This window comes from Diplotaxodon limnothrissa, linkage group LG7 (genome assembly GCF_057381915.1).
Source record: "Diplotaxodon limnothrissa isolate DT_005_m linkage group LG7, D_limnothrissa_male_GT1.1, whole genome shotgun sequence".
Lineage (NCBI taxonomy): Eukaryota > Metazoa > Chordata > Actinopteri > Cichliformes > Cichlidae > Diplotaxodon > Diplotaxodon limnothrissa.
In genome coordinates this window covers 29,731,594-29,749,822 of record NC_140602.1, presented here as the reverse complement: position 1 = coordinate 29,749,822, position 18,229 = coordinate 29,731,594, and the positions used below count along the sequence as shown (strand labels likewise).

General features: G+C 43.6%; 1 protein-coding gene across 1 annotated transcript in view; it reads left to right on the top strand.

Annotated features, from left to right (window-relative positions):
- The window catches only part of gfra2b (GDNF family receptor alpha 2b), a 166,525-nt gene that overhangs the window by 59,350 nt on the left and 88,946 nt on the right, over window positions 1-18,229 (top strand). The gene's annotated exons all lie outside the window — the stretch shown is intronic.

The following is an 18,229-nucleotide window of genomic DNA, read 5'->3' as shown; positions in this document are numbered from 1 at the left end:
TTTTCCATTGTTATACCTCTCTGACCTGTCTTCCCCATGTGATGTTTTGTGTAATGTATGTATGGTTGGAGGGTAAGATGGCGCCGCCATTGCGTGCAATAGGTTGGCAGCCTTATGAAATTTCCCCTTGTGGGACTAATAAAGGTATATCAAATCAAATCAATACTGCTGAGGCTTTCAGTAGAAGAGCTAACGAGGGAAACTTGAAATGACTCGATATCAGCCATGTACACAGACTGAGGTCACAGGGTGATGACACGTTTAATCTCATATTTCGGACAGTTCATGTTCCTCAGTTGTAGGTGACCTTATATAAGCTGAATGAAGCCAAACATCAGGATCATGTTTAACCTTTTCACACAAACAGAAGAAGCTGATTGTTTCACAATAAAGTTGTAAAGTTCATTTTGGGAGCAGACTGAGTCTGAGTGACTGATGTAACCCACAGTGCTGTGGAACAAGGCAGAGAACCTTCACTGTGGAGTTTACACATTGTCCTTGTTCAACTAAGGTTCATTTAAATATGACACTGAGGCCTCCAGGCTGTTCACCTTCCCGCTAAAGCGCTAAAGTAATGTCCTTCAGTGACACAGGTGGTGTCCTCCGGTGCTATTTAATGTAAGGTAAAGAGCCCACAATAACACTTTATATTGAAGCCTGTTAATAAGGGTATAATTCCCCTGTAAGTACATGTCATGTCAGCATGTTTTATTTTAAATCACAGTGTAATTATATTTACCTACAAATACTTAAAGCCAGGCACACTGGAATAAGGAGGTATCGAGTCAAGTTCTTACCGACCCTACAGTATTAGAAAGAAACCCCAATAATCACATGACCCCTAAAAGCAGCACTTGGTGACAGTGGGAAGGAAAAACTAATGTTTAACAGGACGAAACCTAGGCAGAACTAGGCTCTCTCTTTCTATCCTTGATTAATTTGGCTAAGTATCTGAGCCAAATTAATCAAGGGTCAATGTCACGGCCGGCAGGCTGACACAGGCGGAAGGACTCAAGTGCAGACACCACTCAGAGGCACGTGAAGCGAATGCAAATATCCGAAACTTTATTTACAACATATAACAGAACCGACAGGGTGACAACTCAAATAAACACGACACCTGGTGTGATTTACTAAACCCTGGGGAATAATTAAATTCAGACCAGTCACTGTAAGTTCAGATTTAGCTATGACTTCAAATGATGAAAACACAACTAGCTCATCTGATTGATTATCATCACAACGAGCTAATAAATCCCTGCAGCAGAGAACAGAATGCCACTAGTCACACTATGAAGGTTAAACTAAGATTCCCTGGAATCTAGGAAAGTTACACAAGCTCAATACAAAAACACTCCAGGTGAATACTATAGACGCTGCCCTACCGAAAGAGGCACTATGTGAGTCACTCTATGTACACATTTACAGTGAATACATGGTTCGCATTAATCATTAAGTGGTCAGTGAGGGAGTACATGAGGGAGCCTTGGGGCTGTCGTGGACATGGCTGGGAACCGACACTGGGAAATATCCAGAGCAGGAACCTGGGAAGAGGGGTAGAGGAAAAAGGGTGGAAGCGTGAAACTCAAGTCACTGAAACAAGAAGTTAGTTACTATTCCAAACACAGGTCCCAGAAGTAGGTTGCATCTGCAAACCGTCTTACTTTCTACAGGCGGAGGCGAAGCATAGAGGGGGAGACGGCCTGGGTGACACGAAGAAAGTATTCAATGCACAATCCATCCTCTTGCTCTGTATGACATCATAAAAATTCCAGAGCTTGCCATAACTTCACTGTTGAAAGCAGCCTGAGCTTTGTTACAGGGATTACTGTCCTGGTTGTTTCTTTACACGACAGTGAGGAATAAACAGTCTGCAGGCTTGGACTGGGATGTTTTACGCTGTATAACCTCCTTCAGTGTTTCAGTTTTTCTAATGATTTTAATGGTTTGATGTCTTTGTGTCTGCATTCAGAGTGAGTGAATTGTCCATAAAGACGAGAGTTTTGTTGGCCACAGTAAAAATCCTTTTTGTTGTAGCAGGGACCTCCTGTGGAGCTGCCTCTGCTGCCTTTGTGTAGATATGAATAAAAGTGTTTGGGAGTCGTGCAGCTCGCTGCAGCCCGAGCTGCTGAAAGTGCAGGATTTCCTGCGGCTCAGGCACACAGTGACCTGACAGTATTTAAGTAATTGCTTGGAGTAGATTGCCAAATCCTTTAGCTAATAGATCAGGGCACTTAGTATTGACTGAAGCCATTTAGCATGCATGCTAATGTGCCGGGCTTTAAGTATTCTGTCCAGTGACTGGCTTGTAGCAGCAGCTAATCACAGAGGTGCTTGGAGTTCAGCCTGCTAAATGACACATTTAACACTGACGTTGGTATTTAGCATGTAGTCAATAAATGGCTAATTTACCAGTCTGACTAATGACTGATGTGTTTAGCATGCAGGCTAATGAGCGAGGTATTTAGCATCCGGGCTAATGAGTAAGCTGGAGGCTGATTAGTATTGCTCCGCAGAGAGACACCACTGTTCGCTGTTTACTCATCTCATTCTCAGCTGCGTGTCACACACACACACACACACACACACACACACACACACACACACACACACACAGAGTCAGAGTGTGTATGTGTGTGGCGAGCGTGAGCAGGGAACGACTGCAGTCACATGTAAGAACGAGGTTTTTACTCAGATTAAATCCACACCCATTCCTTCTCCTCACAGGAACCGTGAGAAAAAACCAGGGCTGGGCAGTTAATCGGAATTTAATTTGATTTTAACTTTCACCAATTATGAGACCATAAAGAGGATAAATCATCCATTTTAACAAGGTAATTTTCCACAGATTTCTTGTGCTGTAAATGAAGTCCACCTCTTTTCTGTATAGCTGTGCATTTCCACCTCTGCCTAAAAGCCGAGTTTAGTATTGAGAAGACAAAATCATGCCAGGTATTCGTAGGTGAACCTATGCAGGGCGACCCTCCCAGCCCAAGAAGTTAAAAGTGCATGGAGAGCTAATGCTAACATGCTGGGATGGCAGTAATCTGAATCCTGGTGATTGAGCAGCATGAGTACAAAAAGCCTGTCAGTAATCTGTAATGTCTGCAGGAGATTGAGGGCCCCGGTCAGTGTCTCAGCAGAAAATGTCCCTGTTTGTGTGCAACAACATAAACCCTCCTGACGTTGTGTTTCACATCTCAGCAGAAGTTTCAGCAAGTACGCCGCAAACAAAACAGCTTTTTCTAGCTTCATTTCCTCAATTTAACACTAACTCTGAGTCGTACTCTGAACTTCACACCATCACTCAAAGAAAGTGCTGCAGAACGACGGTGTGCAGTGGAGCTGCGATCTCATTGGCTTTTAAATGGTCACTTTGAAGGCGGGGACAGGTGACACTGGTTTGTCTAAGGCTGAGTCGGTCTGTCATCATTCTGCGAACAGGGTTACGTTGGTAACTGCATGCAGTCTGTTTTTAATGACACTTTGATCAGCTGTCGTGGATTATACACAGAAAGAGTCCAGCCAAACGGTGCAGACACGGTGACGCAGTGTCTACACAGCGATATGGGCATGGCAGCAGAATATGACGCTGAGCTGAGCGCTACAAACACAGATGAACTGAGCTCATCGCTGCAGACCAGCTCAGTGTGGTCCTGTCGTGTTGGCATTCTGTGTGTGTTTAAATGATTTAATCTTCAGCAAACAGAGAGCAGCCACAGTCGGTCCAAGTCACACTGTGATCGTTAGACACGGGTTACCTTCCACCAGGTTCCTCAGAGGTTGTGGGAGTTGCATGCTTGAAGTCTGGGTAACCAGTTGGTCAGTGGGAGAGCTGGCAACCAGCAAAGTTGGTTTATGACAGCAAAAAACTGATTTTTGCTTTTCACAAGGAGGTTAGCGTGTATTTTCACTCTGGTGTGAGCTCTTAGGAAAGGCTGTGGGCATTTCACTTTCCTGGATTAGGACTCATTGATGTAGTAACCTGTGATAACCTGCTGACTGTGAGAATTATTCCACCCTCAGTGCTTTACCATTATGAGTGGCATCCAGATACTAATAGAGATGATGTGCTGAAGTGTTAAAGTTAAAATTACAGCCACTTAGAAACTTTTGATGTTAATAAGAAACGACAGAAACATAATGTGTGTCACAGTCTGGCGAGGGCAGACTGTATGAATTGAAAAAGGACCCAAAATGCAGACTCCAAGGAACAGGGAACAAAAATTGAATGTTAACAAAAAGCGAGCCGTTTAATATGGCTGGAAAAAAAAGGTACAAACAAAGGGCAAGGCAAACTGAAGCAAAATTAACACAAACCTAAACTGGGAAATCTAAACAAACAATAAGAAAAACCTAGACAAGAAACTTGGAAGCATGGCATAGGAAACATGGCGTGGACAACAGACGACCTGACAATCACACACTGAAAACAGAGGACTTAAATACACAGGAGGTGATTAGGGGAAGTGGAGACACATGAGGAAACAGCTGGCACACATGAACATAATGACGTCACAGTGGGAGAGTAAAACTGAACATGATGAACACAGAACACCAGACCTCTTCACAATAAAACAGGAAACATAATGAGACATAGACATGACAACCCGAACTTGACAACGTAAGACACAGACATGAAACGCATGAAGAGCAGGGGAGATTTAACATGGTTGGAAACACGAGGGGAAAATAATAACTAGAAACACTTAGGCATAATAATACAAACTTGATAACATAAGACACGCAGCATGAAACACGAAGGGTGAGGGGAAGCTTAAATACAGGGGAAGAAAACACAAGGAGTCTAATAACCAAATGAACTTAGATAACCTAATGAACAAAATAAACTCAAACTTAAAACGCTGGGTCAAAAGACCCAGGACCATGACAATGTGTTTGTTTTTATTTGTTTGATGTGATGTTTTTTGTCTGAACCAGAACAGCAAATAGACACATTCTGTTAAACATTAAACAATAAAAATGCCTAAAAATGTTCTCTAAAGCCTCACACACCCACACCTACTTGGAACTGTAACATGCAAACTCACAGCTGTATAACACACACAGGATTTTGCACATGACAGGAATCAGTATAGATTAGTCCCACAGTCTTCAAACGCTCCACTGCTCAGTCAATGAGCATAAAGATCGAAGCTGCAAGCTGCAGTTTCACAACAGAAGACAGTTTAGTGGAGCTTTATAGCAACAGCAGAGCTCTTTGGAAGCTTAATTATTTATGAGTAGATGGTCCGGCTCTAATGCCACACAGCGGTACCAGACACGGCACGCCATCGATTATCTGAAAGCACAGAAAGTTAAGAAGGAGTGCGCCCGCGTTTATCGGCTGCCTTGGGATGCTGCTGACTGCACAACTTCCCCAATCGACAACTAACGTGTGTGTGTGTTTTAGTTGGGGGGGGCTATCGAGCAACTACGCTTCACAGCACACACAGAGTGAACAAAGAACCACAGAAAATTTTACAGTTCTCACAGTTTTAACAAGACTTTCCGGCTTTAGCTCAGCTTTGACAAAAAGGCGTAATTTGTCTTTAATGTTGGGCAAAAAAAGTTTAGCTGCTGAAGATGAACTGAATAAAAGTGAAGCTGAAGCTGGATCTGAGCACGCTCCTCTGGTGTTGGATGAAGCCTGACTGTATGGACGTCTATGAGAAACCAGAGCCCTGCACTGCAAGCCAGGATTTAGCCCTATCCAGGTAACTTCAGGTTAACCCTGGGCTCTGGGCACTAAAGGTAGTTCACTGAGGTATATCACCATGGTAACTCATGCTGCAGGTTAGAGTCCAACATCATCATCTTGATGTTTTCAAGAAAATATCCCAAACTAATCCAGAACCCTTCTGGCTGCAGCCACTCCTGTCCATGTTCAGGTCTGAAGTCTCTGATTTGCGTGAAATTTGTCTAAGAGCAGCGTGAACAGACCAATCACAGCTGTTCGCCATGTGCAGGTCTCTGTTTGCTCATGGGTTTAAGGCAGCACTATGAATGAAGCAAGATAATCTTAATCTAAACCAGAGCTCACTCCAGACTTAACTGAGTCCCCGCATTGCCTCTGAGCAAACACAGCTATGTCCCCACAACATGAGGAACACACACACACACACACACACACACACACACACACACACACACACACACAGAGTAATTACAGTGATTAGGCCTGAAATGATTCTCACTTTCTTATTTGGCAGCGCTCACTCGCTCGCTCTGTGTTTACTCATTTACAGACACACACACACACACACTCGACAGGAATAGTAACGACAGCATTTGAGGTGCTCACTAATCGATTGAAACATTTGTTGTTGGAAAGCAGCGGAGTCAGACTGGACTCTGGAGGAACACCTGCAGTCATCAACCTGCAGCTCTCCTGAGCTGTGACCGTCCAATCAGAGTACGGCCACAGTCTCATCACCACACCAGCAGGTGTGTCTGTGTTTGCCCACAGGTGGGAGTGCTGTGGAGATGCAGGCTGCGTTTAAAAACCTCATTGACTTTTCAATAATTTAAGCAGAAACCGTCAAACCTTTCTCCGCGCTGGGTCATGAGTGTGATAAGTGTGTTTAAACTGTGGTTACATTTAAAAACTATCCACATATGCCACGTGGAAATGTTCCAGCAAATGAATGAATAACTCCTGCGTGGGGATTCAGCCGCTGACCTCAGCTACATTTTACTGAAGTTTGTTTGTGGTTGGGTGCAAAGTTGAATCCTGCTGGTATGGCTTACCAACAAGCCACACAAATGATTTATTATTAATCTGACTTCTCAAACCAACCAAACCACTGTTAGGACCTGCAGACATCTGAGTGAATATGCGTGTTTAGTTATTCTACTCAGAGGTTTCAGTTTCTACTTGCAGACAAATATTAGAGCCTGCACAGGAAGTGATATCATGACCTTCCTCTCTTACTCTTTGAATGGTACTAATACTCTTTTATTAGAAGAATTCTCCTTCTCTGTCTTAGTGTTGTATTGCTCCAAGCAGTCTGATTATGATTCCTCAGACCCCCAAAACAGATCCTGACCACAGTGCGTACGACAGATTTGAAAAGCTGCGTTGTGGACGAGGCTGTGGGCTCGTCCAACAGCTCACAAAGTTTCCTTTTACAGCTGCAAGTAACATAAAGTCACGATGTAGTAATGGGAATATTACATTCCCACAGGTTATTGTAGTAATGCCTGAGGCCATATTATTATTGGGGTAAAAGTAGCTCAGCGGAGAAGTCGTAGATGAAGTCTGATGCACGTCAAATGTCTTTGGAACAGGAAAAGGTCATCAGCTCATCAAGTTGACGTTAAAGCGTGAGCATCCTTTGAGTTTGGGGTTCTCGTGCATGCAGGCTCATGACTCAGATTCAGGTGGAGAACCAGAATTAAAATATCACCGCTCATCTTACATCGTACTGTACAGTGGGGCAAAAAAGTATTTAGTCAGCCACCGATTGTGCAAGTTCCCCCACTTAAAATGATGACAGAGGTCAGTAATTTGCACCAGAGGTACACTTCAACTGTGAGTGACAGAATGTGAAAAAAAAAAATCCATGAATTCACATGGTAGGATTTGTAAAGAATTTATTCGTAAATTAGGGTGGAAAATAAGTATTTGGTCACCTCAAACAAGGAAAATCTCTGGCTCTCACAGACCTGTAACGTCTTCTGTAAGAAGCTTTTCTGTCCCTCACTCGTTACCTGTATGAATGGCACCTGTTTGAACTCATCATCTGTATAAAAGACACCTGTCCACAGCCTCAAACAGTCAGACTCCAAACTCCGCCATGGCCAAGACCAAAGAGCTTTCGAAGGACACCAGGAAAAGTATTGTAGACCTGCACCAGACTGGGAAGAGTGAATCTACAATAGGCAAGCAGCTTGGTGTGAAAAAATCAACTGTGGGAGCAATCATCAGAAAATGGAAGACATACAAGACCACTGATAATCTCCCTCGATCTGGGGCTCCACGCAAGATCTCATCCCGTGGGGTCAAAATGATCATGAGAACGGTGAGCAAAGATCCCAGAACCACACGGGGGGACCTGGTGAATGACCTGCAGAGAGCTGGGACCAAAGTAACAAAGGTCACCATCAGTAACACACTACAACGGCAGGGAATCAAATCCCGCAGTGCCAGACGTGTTCCGCTGCTGAAGCCAGTGCATGTCCAGGCCCGTCTGAAGTTTGCCAGAGAGCACATGGATGATACAGCAGAGGATTGGGAGAATGTCATGTGGTCAGATGAAACCAAAGTAGAACTTTTTGGTATAAACTCAACTCGTCGTGTTTGGAGGAAGACGAATACTGAGTTGCATCCCAAGAACACCATACCTACTGTGAAGCATGGGGGTGGAAACATCATGCTATGGGGCTGTTTTTCTGCCAAGGGGACAGGACGACTGATCCGTGTTAAGGACAGAATGAATGGGGCCATGTATTGTGAGATTTTGAGCCAAAACCTCCTTCCATCAGTGAGAACTTTGAAGATGAAACGAGGCTGGGTCTTCCAACATGACAATGATCCAAAACACACCGCCCGGGCAACAAAGGAGTGGCTCCGTAAGAAGCATTTGAAAGTCCTGGAGTGGCCTAGCCAGTCTCCAGACCTCAACCCCATAGAAAATCTGTGGCGGGAGTTGAAAGTCCGTGTTGCTCGGCGACAGCCCCAAAACATCACTGCTCTCGAGAAGATCTGCATGGAGGAATGGGCCAAAATACCAGCTACTGTGTGTGCAAACCTGGTAAAGACCTATAGTAAACGTTTGACCTCTGTTATTGCCAACAAAGGTTATGTTACAAAGTATTGAGTTGTATTTTTGTTATTGACCAAATACTTATTTTCCACCCTGATTTACGAATAAATTCTTTACAAATCCTACCATGTGGATTCATGGATTTCTTTTTTTTCACATTCTGTCTCTCACAGTTGACGTGTACCTCTGGTGCAAATTACTGACCTCTGTCATCATTTTAAGTGGGGGAACTTGCACAATCAGTGGCTGATTAAATACTTTTTTGCCCCACTGTACCTTACGGACTGACAGGGGGCATCCGCCAGCTGCTGAGGGTGAGGGCCCTCCAGCTTCAGGCTCAGAGTTTAGTCTGAGGGTTGAGAGTCCAGCGGCTGTTTAGATGGCCGTTAGCTGTGAATGATAGTAATTATTCGTGTTTTCATGCAGCAGCTGATGACAGGACCCACAATGAAGAGGCAGCGAGTTGATGCCGGAGTACTATAGATGAAGCGTTTGACAGAAAGTAGAAGATGTGTGTCGGCGATGGTAGCTGCAGAGGGTGGACACGCTCTCCCTCTTGTCAAGAATAATTAAACAGGGGGAGTGAAAGGAGAGAGGAGTAGCAGGGAGGAGTGCAACTAAGCACTTTGAGATTCTTCAAAATCAGCGTATTACATACACACACGCACAGGCTGGACAAGAAGCAGGCGTGCAGCTTCACACAGGAGCCGCAGCTCATCAGACCAGCTGCTGACAGAGTCCTTGTACCGCCATCACTCCTCATCATCATCAGGCTGTCACTAACTAAGTTATGGGGGCGGGGTTAGACACGCATGCATCTGAAAACAGCAGTGCAGTTCACACTAGAGCCTTTCAGCACTCAGAGTGATTTAAAACATCTGCATCCAAACATCCATTACTTCAATTCAATTTTATTTATATCGCACCAAATCACAGCAGCAGTTGCCTCAAGATGCTTTATATTGTAAGGTAAATACCCTTACATTATACCCAATACAGAGATACCACAACAAACAGAATAAGCGCTTTGGTGACAGTAGGAAGGAAAAACTCCCTTTTAACAGCAAGAAACCTCCAGCAGTGCCAGGCTCAGGAGGGGCAGACAGTTGGGGGAAGAAGACAGGACAAAGACACGCTGTGGAAGAGAGCCAGAGATTAATAATAACTTATAATTACATGCAGAGATGTATAAACACATAGTGAGTGAAAACGAAACACTCAGTGCATCATGGGTATCCCCCGGCAGCCTACACCTATTGCAGCATAACTAAGGGAGGATTCACGGTCACCTGATCCAGCCCTAACTATATGCTTTATTAAAAAGGAAAGTTTGAAGCCTAATCTTGAAAGTAGAGATAGTGTCTGTCTCCTGAATCCAAACTGGAAGCTGGTTCCACAGAAGAGGGGCCTGAAAACTGAAGGCTCTCCCTCCCATTCTACTGTTCTTGGTCATCACATTTTTTATATTACAATTTTTATATGTTATAAGCACAAAGAGCACCTTTTCAATTTCAGTTGTTTTATTTTGTCTCGTGAATTCTTGCTTAATGTCCTTTTTTGTCGCTGTGATATTGTGTTTGTTGAAGGTCTAATGTTGACCACAGACAGAGACTCACTGTCACAGTATTGTCATTCGTGGAAAACCTCTGTGTGCAGCTGATGGTTCAATAAAACATTTCAATTCATTCAGATTTTTAGTATACAAAGTCGAAAACATTGAATGGTCAATTTGAATAAGTGCAACTTTAGGCACTATATGGTTGAAAATAACATTTGTCTGTCATATCATGATATTAGATTTTCCTCATATCGCCCAGTACTATTGCCAGCTTGAAGGCCTGTGGTACGATTATTAGAGATAGATTGATCATATTTAAGATTGAAGCATTAATTAATGGTAGGACTTCTTTGAGCAGTCTTGTAGGAATGGTGTCTGAAATAGGGTTGGGCGATATGTAAACATTTTCCAACTGAAAATCGTCAGTACAATAATCTCATCTGGAGCGCAGAATGAACAAACTTTGGACAAACTGCCTGAAATGCGTTGACAGAGACATTTCAAGGATTTTGACTCAGTCTGCGCTCCAGATGGGTTAATTGTTAAACGTGCTAGTCGTGATGACGGTGTGTTAACGCTGACTAAACAATATGAAGTCACCATTTTGGGATTTCTTTGGCTCTAAACCAGATGAAAGAGGTAAACCTAAGGATGTAACCAAAGCGTTGTGTCACTTGTCCAGACGTATAGTGCGAGCAAAGTACTCAAACGCAACTAATTTGCATGAGCATGTACGTGTCCACCATCCGGCTGAGTATGCGGCGATCACTAGCTTCTGCAGCTCCATCAACAAGCATTTGGGCGCACTCTGAGGAGGGTGCATTTGCTCACAGATGAAAGAGGGTGCTGTTAAAACAGCGCTATTTTTTTTTTTTCTGTTGACTGCTTCTATTAGCTCCATCATTGTTAGCAAACTTACTGATGGGCAAATAAATAAATAAATCGCCCTTGTAAAAACGATAGTCGATATATTCGTCCAATCCCCCAACCCTAGTCTAAAAGACACATTGATGGTTTTGAGGAACTAATTACTGAAAAAAACTTAGAAAGATCAGTTGGAGAAAAAGACTAAATGAATATCATTAGATAATGTTACATCTGTAATTTGTTCTCTAATGGTTACAATTTTACTTGTGAAGAAGTTCATGAAGTCTTTACTAGTTAACGATAAAGGAATGGTTGGCTCAACAGAGCTCTGACTTTTTGCCATTTCCTCTCCAGCTTACAAGTCATCTGCTTTAAGGGAGATGGGTTGCCTTCCAGCATTAAATGGTAAAGCAACAGGGAGTTGATGCAATCTTAGGTTGCTCTAAGGAATTAGGGGCGGAGTCAGTCAAGCGATATCTGTTCTAATTGTAAAAGTACTGTTTTTATGCAGTGAGTTTAATTATACAGCTGTAGTTTGAGGAATCCGTGCTTCATTTTTGCAGTAGTTTGTGTCAGGAGTTGCTGTGTGGATGTGGAGAAGAGGGACCCAAACGCTGGACTCGTGGTGAGAATTAAGGTGTTTATTGGAGTGGCAGGATGAACAGAACGGGGAAGAAGGCAGGCAGGCTGGCTGGCTGACTGACTGACTGAATGACTGAACTGAAAGGCAAACACGTGGAATAGACAGCAGTGACAGCATCAGTGACACGACACTGAACTGATGAAACTGAGGGACTTAAGTACACAGGCTGAATGATGAGTGATTAGAGACAGGTGAGTGAACAGCTGAACATAATGAACTAATGATAAATGGGAAGAGAACTAGAACATAATGCACACAGAGTAAGGCTAACACAATACAACAGGAAGTGGAACATACAGAAGATAAACAGCCAACATGAACTGAAAATACTGGGTCAATGACCCAGGAACCCTGACAGTTTGTTGAAGTGAAGAAAACAGACATTTGAATTGTGTAGAACCCGAGCAGAAACAAAGACTCACAGGAAACGTGTGGAAGTTCTGCTGAGCGTAACACAAACGAAAAGTCTCGTCTGCTTGAAACTACAAGGTGTTGATCCTATGAGAGTATTTACATTAGTCAGTACGACGTACTGCAGCTCACACCAGGTATTCATAATCTGTACAGGCAGTCATTGGACACGTGCATGCCACTGCAGGTGTGTGTGCCTGTGAGCTGCTCTGTTTACACACACACACACACACACACACACACACACACACACACACACACACACACACACACACACACTGTCTTCATTAGAATATGATTCCACTTCCTCTGCTCCTGACACACTCTCCTGGTTTCGAGGTGGCTCATCATTCAGGAACATGTTGCTGATAATTAACCTTCAGGTGGAGACAGTCGCTGTGTTATCATTAACCGTATGGCTGAGCGGAAAATTTAAATGAGGACGTGCATTAAAATGATGTCAGTGCTCCGTAACCGCTCATTACGCCGCCTTTTTAATCTTAAGGTCACTGCATGTATTTGTTGGCTTGCTTTAAGGCTGCTGCGCATCTGTTTGCTCGGAAGCTCGCTTTTTATTTCAGTGTACGTTGCTCTGTTTGCAGCAGGTCCAGTGAAAAATGGGAAGAATGACAATCAGAATATATAAAGCTGTGTGAGAGCAAGGACAGACAAATTGTTTACAAGGTCCAAACCTGAGCTCAACTCCTTTCCTCTTTTATTAAAGGTGAGCAATAGCTATGACCTGGTAAAGAGTCATTAAGACATCAAACCGAGCCGTGCACACTCTGAGATTATATCAGCTAACTCAGTGATGCTTTAGATATGCTCATAAAACCAAATATAATTATTCAGACTCATATTTTTACTGTTTAACGAGTTTTTTGTTTCATTGATTCAGTTAATTGTTTTCAGTGTGTGTGCAGTGATCCATGTAAATGCTCTAAACACTCCGTTTATTAAGTTTTTTTTCTGCTCGGGTCTGTGTGATGTCACAGAGGCTTCTGAGGAACTGCAGCCCCTCCCAGAATCATGCAAAGCTACTCTAGAATGACAACACCCTGATGGAGGTGAGCTACACCACAATGGTGGAGTAACTGGAGTTTTGTGGTGGTTGATTTAAATATGGGAATATTTTTTGGTTTTGCCCTACGTTTCCAGCTTCTCTTCCTCACATCATTAACAGAGTTGGTTATCCGGTCACAGTGACCTTTTCTCTGCTGTTTCTTTGTAAAAATGCATTTTTAGGATGCAAAAGCCGCTCGTGGCAGTAATTGCAGACACACAGCGGCACTCTCTCCTTTCATCTGCTCTCAGTACCAATCTGTGGACAGAAATAGGCAGCATTTATTTACAGAGGCTGCTGGATCAGAAATCCTTCCCGTACGGGAGTCAGCATTTCTCTTATTTCCTCATGAACACAGCGAGCATCTGGTGTCAAAGCCTCGGCACATGAAACGAGATCAGATGGGCAGGTGAGGCGCGGGAGTGTTTCCCTCTGTTTATTGTTGCAGCAGCTCGGTTTGTCTCTCTCAAACTATCATTTTACTCTGTGAGAGTAAATTAGTTGAAACTCGGCGGGATGTGATGATCTCAGCTCTGTAACTACAGGCAGGAGCGGTGCCAGCGGCATGGCAGGAGGGCGCGGTGCTGCTAAATGCCAGCCGAATGCTCGCGGGTGGAAAACAATTGTGGGGGGGATTCAGCATTAATGCGGCAGTAAATCAGCCGCTGAGGTTTCCGGGCTCAGTGCAGACCTGTAAACAAAACAGCAGCAGAAGAAGAACGGGAGCCGGTGGTTTGGAGGTCCTGGTTCAGCACGCCCTGAAATGTCACATTCACCCAGCCCTGCATCTGAGGGCTGGCTGAATATGACATTTCACGGAATCAGCCGCTGTCCGCTTCAACTGCAGGATGAAAGCTCTTTGATCGGCGGCTGTGTTGCTAAGCTCGCATGTCAACATCACACTCAGTGTTTGTGGCGAGCAGCGGTTAGGTCAGTGTTTCAGGAATGATCATAGGGCAGGAAGCACCGTCCTGCTGCGGACTGAGAACGTGCACACGTGACCCAAGCGACATGATGCGAGGAGTATCATACCTGCTGTATGTAGAAGAGGGGATGATGCACCTGACACAGCCTCACATGAGTCACTCACTGGAAGTCTCGTTAAGCCCACCTGCCAGATGAGGTCCTGGCGAGATCAGGAGCTGCCCTGGGCACCGGTTCCTGATTAGGGTTGGTCCTGAGACAATGTTGCTCAAACACACATGCATCATTAAAAAAGCAGAGTTTCCCTCATCAGGACCACCACACAATGCAATTAAAGTTCAAAGTTCGCGACATGCTTATTGTTTTAGAGTAGTCTAAATAGAAGTAGTTTGATTTGTATGATAACGAGGACGATGGTGAAAACTGGAACAGTTAAGTCTGTAAAAGAATTCCTAGGGATGGGAATCGAGAACCGGTTCTTGTAGCGAACGGTTCCCAGTAGTCCAATTCCTTGCAATCATCAGTTTTCCCACTTATCCGTTCTTGCACTCTCACTACGGTCAGCTGATTTCAGTTCGTGTGTGAGGAAAATAGTGAACATTACTTTTATTTTTATTGCACAAAAGAATGAGAGCGCAATTGTAAAGTGGAGACTGCATTATACTGTTAGCACAACTTCGGCTCTTCGCAAGCACCTGCACAGACAGCATGGTAATGCTAAGCTAGCCAAGAACCCAGAGTTATGGTGAAGCTGAGTTTAGCCTTTTCATCTTTGTTTTGTGTTATCGGCTTTGTGTTCACTAAGAGAAAGATCACGTGTGTCCTCATTAGGTCAGGGATTTGTGTTGGTGTGTGGGGCTGTAGTCTGTAGGTTTATATTGTTGATTGGTGATAATGAGACAGTGTGTTTCAGATTATTTTACAGAGTAACATGAAAGTAACGTAACAAGTAGTGTAACAAATGTCTTTATCCTGGGTGTAATTAAGTAATGTACTGCATTACTTTTAAGAAAAGTATTCCGTATAATATGAGCAATAATTACTTTTTTGAGTAATGACCCTAAAACTGATCATAAAAAAGAGGAGAAATACCTCCAGCATGCGTGCATTTGAGCATGTGGCATGTGATTAATTTTTAATAAGATATTGAACTGATAACTGATATTGATAACAGAATCAGATTTGCTACACTGTTATTAATTCCCATCCCTAAGGATTCCTGTATGAAGTGAATGGGCAACTTTAAGGTTAACAGAGTGTGAACCTGCACAGGTGGAGCTGGTGCTGCTCTATGTAGCTCAGAATCAACTCTGAGCTACAGAAATAACTAAATTCAGCAGGTTCCACTCAGACTTCCAGCCTCCGTGTGCTGCAGGCACCGGTGAGCTCATATCAGCTGCTGCAGGCTGAGCAGCGGAACATCAGGATGTAAACATCACGTAATATGTCAAAGGCAGCACACTGATATCGCGCACACACACACACACACACACACACACACACACACACACACACACACACACACACGTGTTTAAGCTGTTTCCTCTTGGTTTCAGTTAGCATTTCTGTGACAAGAACCTGTGAGAGCTGCTAGCAGAGGCCTGAAACCACGGCTTCTGTTGCCGATTACGTTTCCATCATTAACTCATTAATAAAGAAATCAGCTCAGCTTTCGAGCACCGGTTGATGTGGACACGTCTCTTTAACAAAGACAGGTGTGCAGTGAGGAGAACAGCGCTGTGATGCAGCAGAGATCCAGCTTCCTGTTTGGATTGTCCTGACTGAGGACACATGCGGTGGTCGGTCTGTGAGGTGTTAGTGCACAGTGTTATGTATATGCTGCAGTGAAGGAACAGCTGCTGGAGACTTGCTGACAGCCCAACACGTTCAGATGGAAACAAAGGCGCTTGCATAATTACAACCCACCCGCCTCATTGCCTGCCATGTTGTATGTTTTGTGTGGGAGAGAGCATGCAGCTTAAAGCTCAGGTATAAATATATAGGATGTGCTAATGCACGCAACAGCATGCAACGCTCCACATTCTTCAAACGGGGAGTCAGCAATCCTCTTCCATCTTTTATGAGAATACCAGATTCACACTGAGAGGAAATTTGTTCCACTTAATTCGATCAAACTGGAATACACGTTCCAGGAACCCACCATTCTGCTTTGTAGTCCTTCCTGTCATCCCAGCTCCATGAACCTCCGATGCAGCGTCCTCTTTATAAACAGTTTACCCAGTGACATCCAGCAGGACTCGCACATTGGCTGGAAAAGGCTTCTTTTACCTAGTCAAGTGAGGTTGGCGTGGCGTCTTCAGTCGCCTGTAGGCCTGTGTGACCCTGCGAAGCCTTACTTGTCTTCTTTGGTTAGGTTTAGGCATTAAAAGCTAAAAGTGGGTCAGGACAGTAACGCCACTGTTTTGCACATGTCTCACTCTGTATATTTTATATATTTATTTATTGTTTACTCTATTTAATTTGTAAAATATGTGTACACACACACACACACACACACACACACAGAAAAATATTTAGTATACACATCCAGAAATGCATATACTATTATATATTGTACATATATTTATTAGTTTCAGATGTAGCCATTCTTGTATTTTGCTTGTTTACATTATTGTATTTTGCACAACTCTGTTGCTTGTGAAGCTCGCACACAAGAATTTCACTCACATGTGCTGTACCAATGTACCTGCACATGTGATGTGACAATAAAAGTGATTTGATTTGAGGATTAGAAAATCGAGCTTCTGCTGTTCTGCTTTCCTCCTCTAAAGACCCTCCAACAAGCAGCAGACAGATTCTACTTCCTATTCAAACACGCTGTTTCAAAGTCACGCTGAGAGTCGATGGAGTTGTTTGTTACTGTTTCTTAAGGTTTCCCTCCACAGCGGCCTGACACCTGAAAACTGTGCTCTGCAGCTATGTATTCGATTAAAATGTGGAGTCAGTGTTAATGTGTGCTAGCAGAACACTGACCTGAGTTAGCGGGCTTCATAGCCATGGAGAAACAGCAGCAGCGCAGCAGACTCTGATGGAAGATCAAACTGGAAAGCCCCGAACTCAGTAACCCCAAAACCCTCCAGGATGTAGCAGGCTGTTTGTTCTTGTGAGGCAGAAACAGGAGCTGAACAGGTTTTCAGAGTTAAGTCATTCAGTCTCAATGATGCTGGTCACAGCTGGTTGTTAACAGGTGTAAAGTTCAGGTGAAGAAGTTTAGTAGGAGTTGGTCTGGCCCTCAAACCTCCCTGCTGATCCAACAGTATGGACTCTCAGACTCTCAATGTCTGTGGGTTTCGTTCTCTGCTCTGTGAGCATTTCTGCAGCAGAAAGTGATGCTGATGGTGTTGCAGATCATCGTGACGTAACGTTCAGTGTTTCCCGTGCTGCGTTTGTGTCACGGCGGGGTGCGCCGATGTGAATGGAAACAGGACCCAAAGGCAGATGAAGACGAGGAGTTGTAAGTTTAAACAGAAAGCGATCCTTTATTTGGATGATTGCAGGGCTAAAACCAGGAACCTAAAGCAAACTGACAAAAAAAACCCACTAAGAAACAAAGACTATGACATACTATGACAAAGACTGTAACTATGACTATGGTGGAAAAACAGGCGAAGACTATGACTGTAACTGTAACTCTGGTAAGATAAACAGACGACCCGACCATGACATGCAGAAAACAGAAGGCTTAAATACACACATGAGGTGATCAGGGGAAGTGGAGACACATGAGGAAACAGCTGACTGACATGAATCTAATGACAGGACCAGGAGGAGTGAAACTAAATACAATGACCAAAGAACACATGACACTGTCAGAATAAAACAGGAAACACTAAAACTAGACATGACAATACAAACTTAACATACCAAATACGTGATGAATAATGCAAGAACTCAAACATAGAAAACCCAGGAACAATAACTGCCTAAACTAAAGGCAAATAGGAAATAACACAAAACTAACAACATCTCAAAAA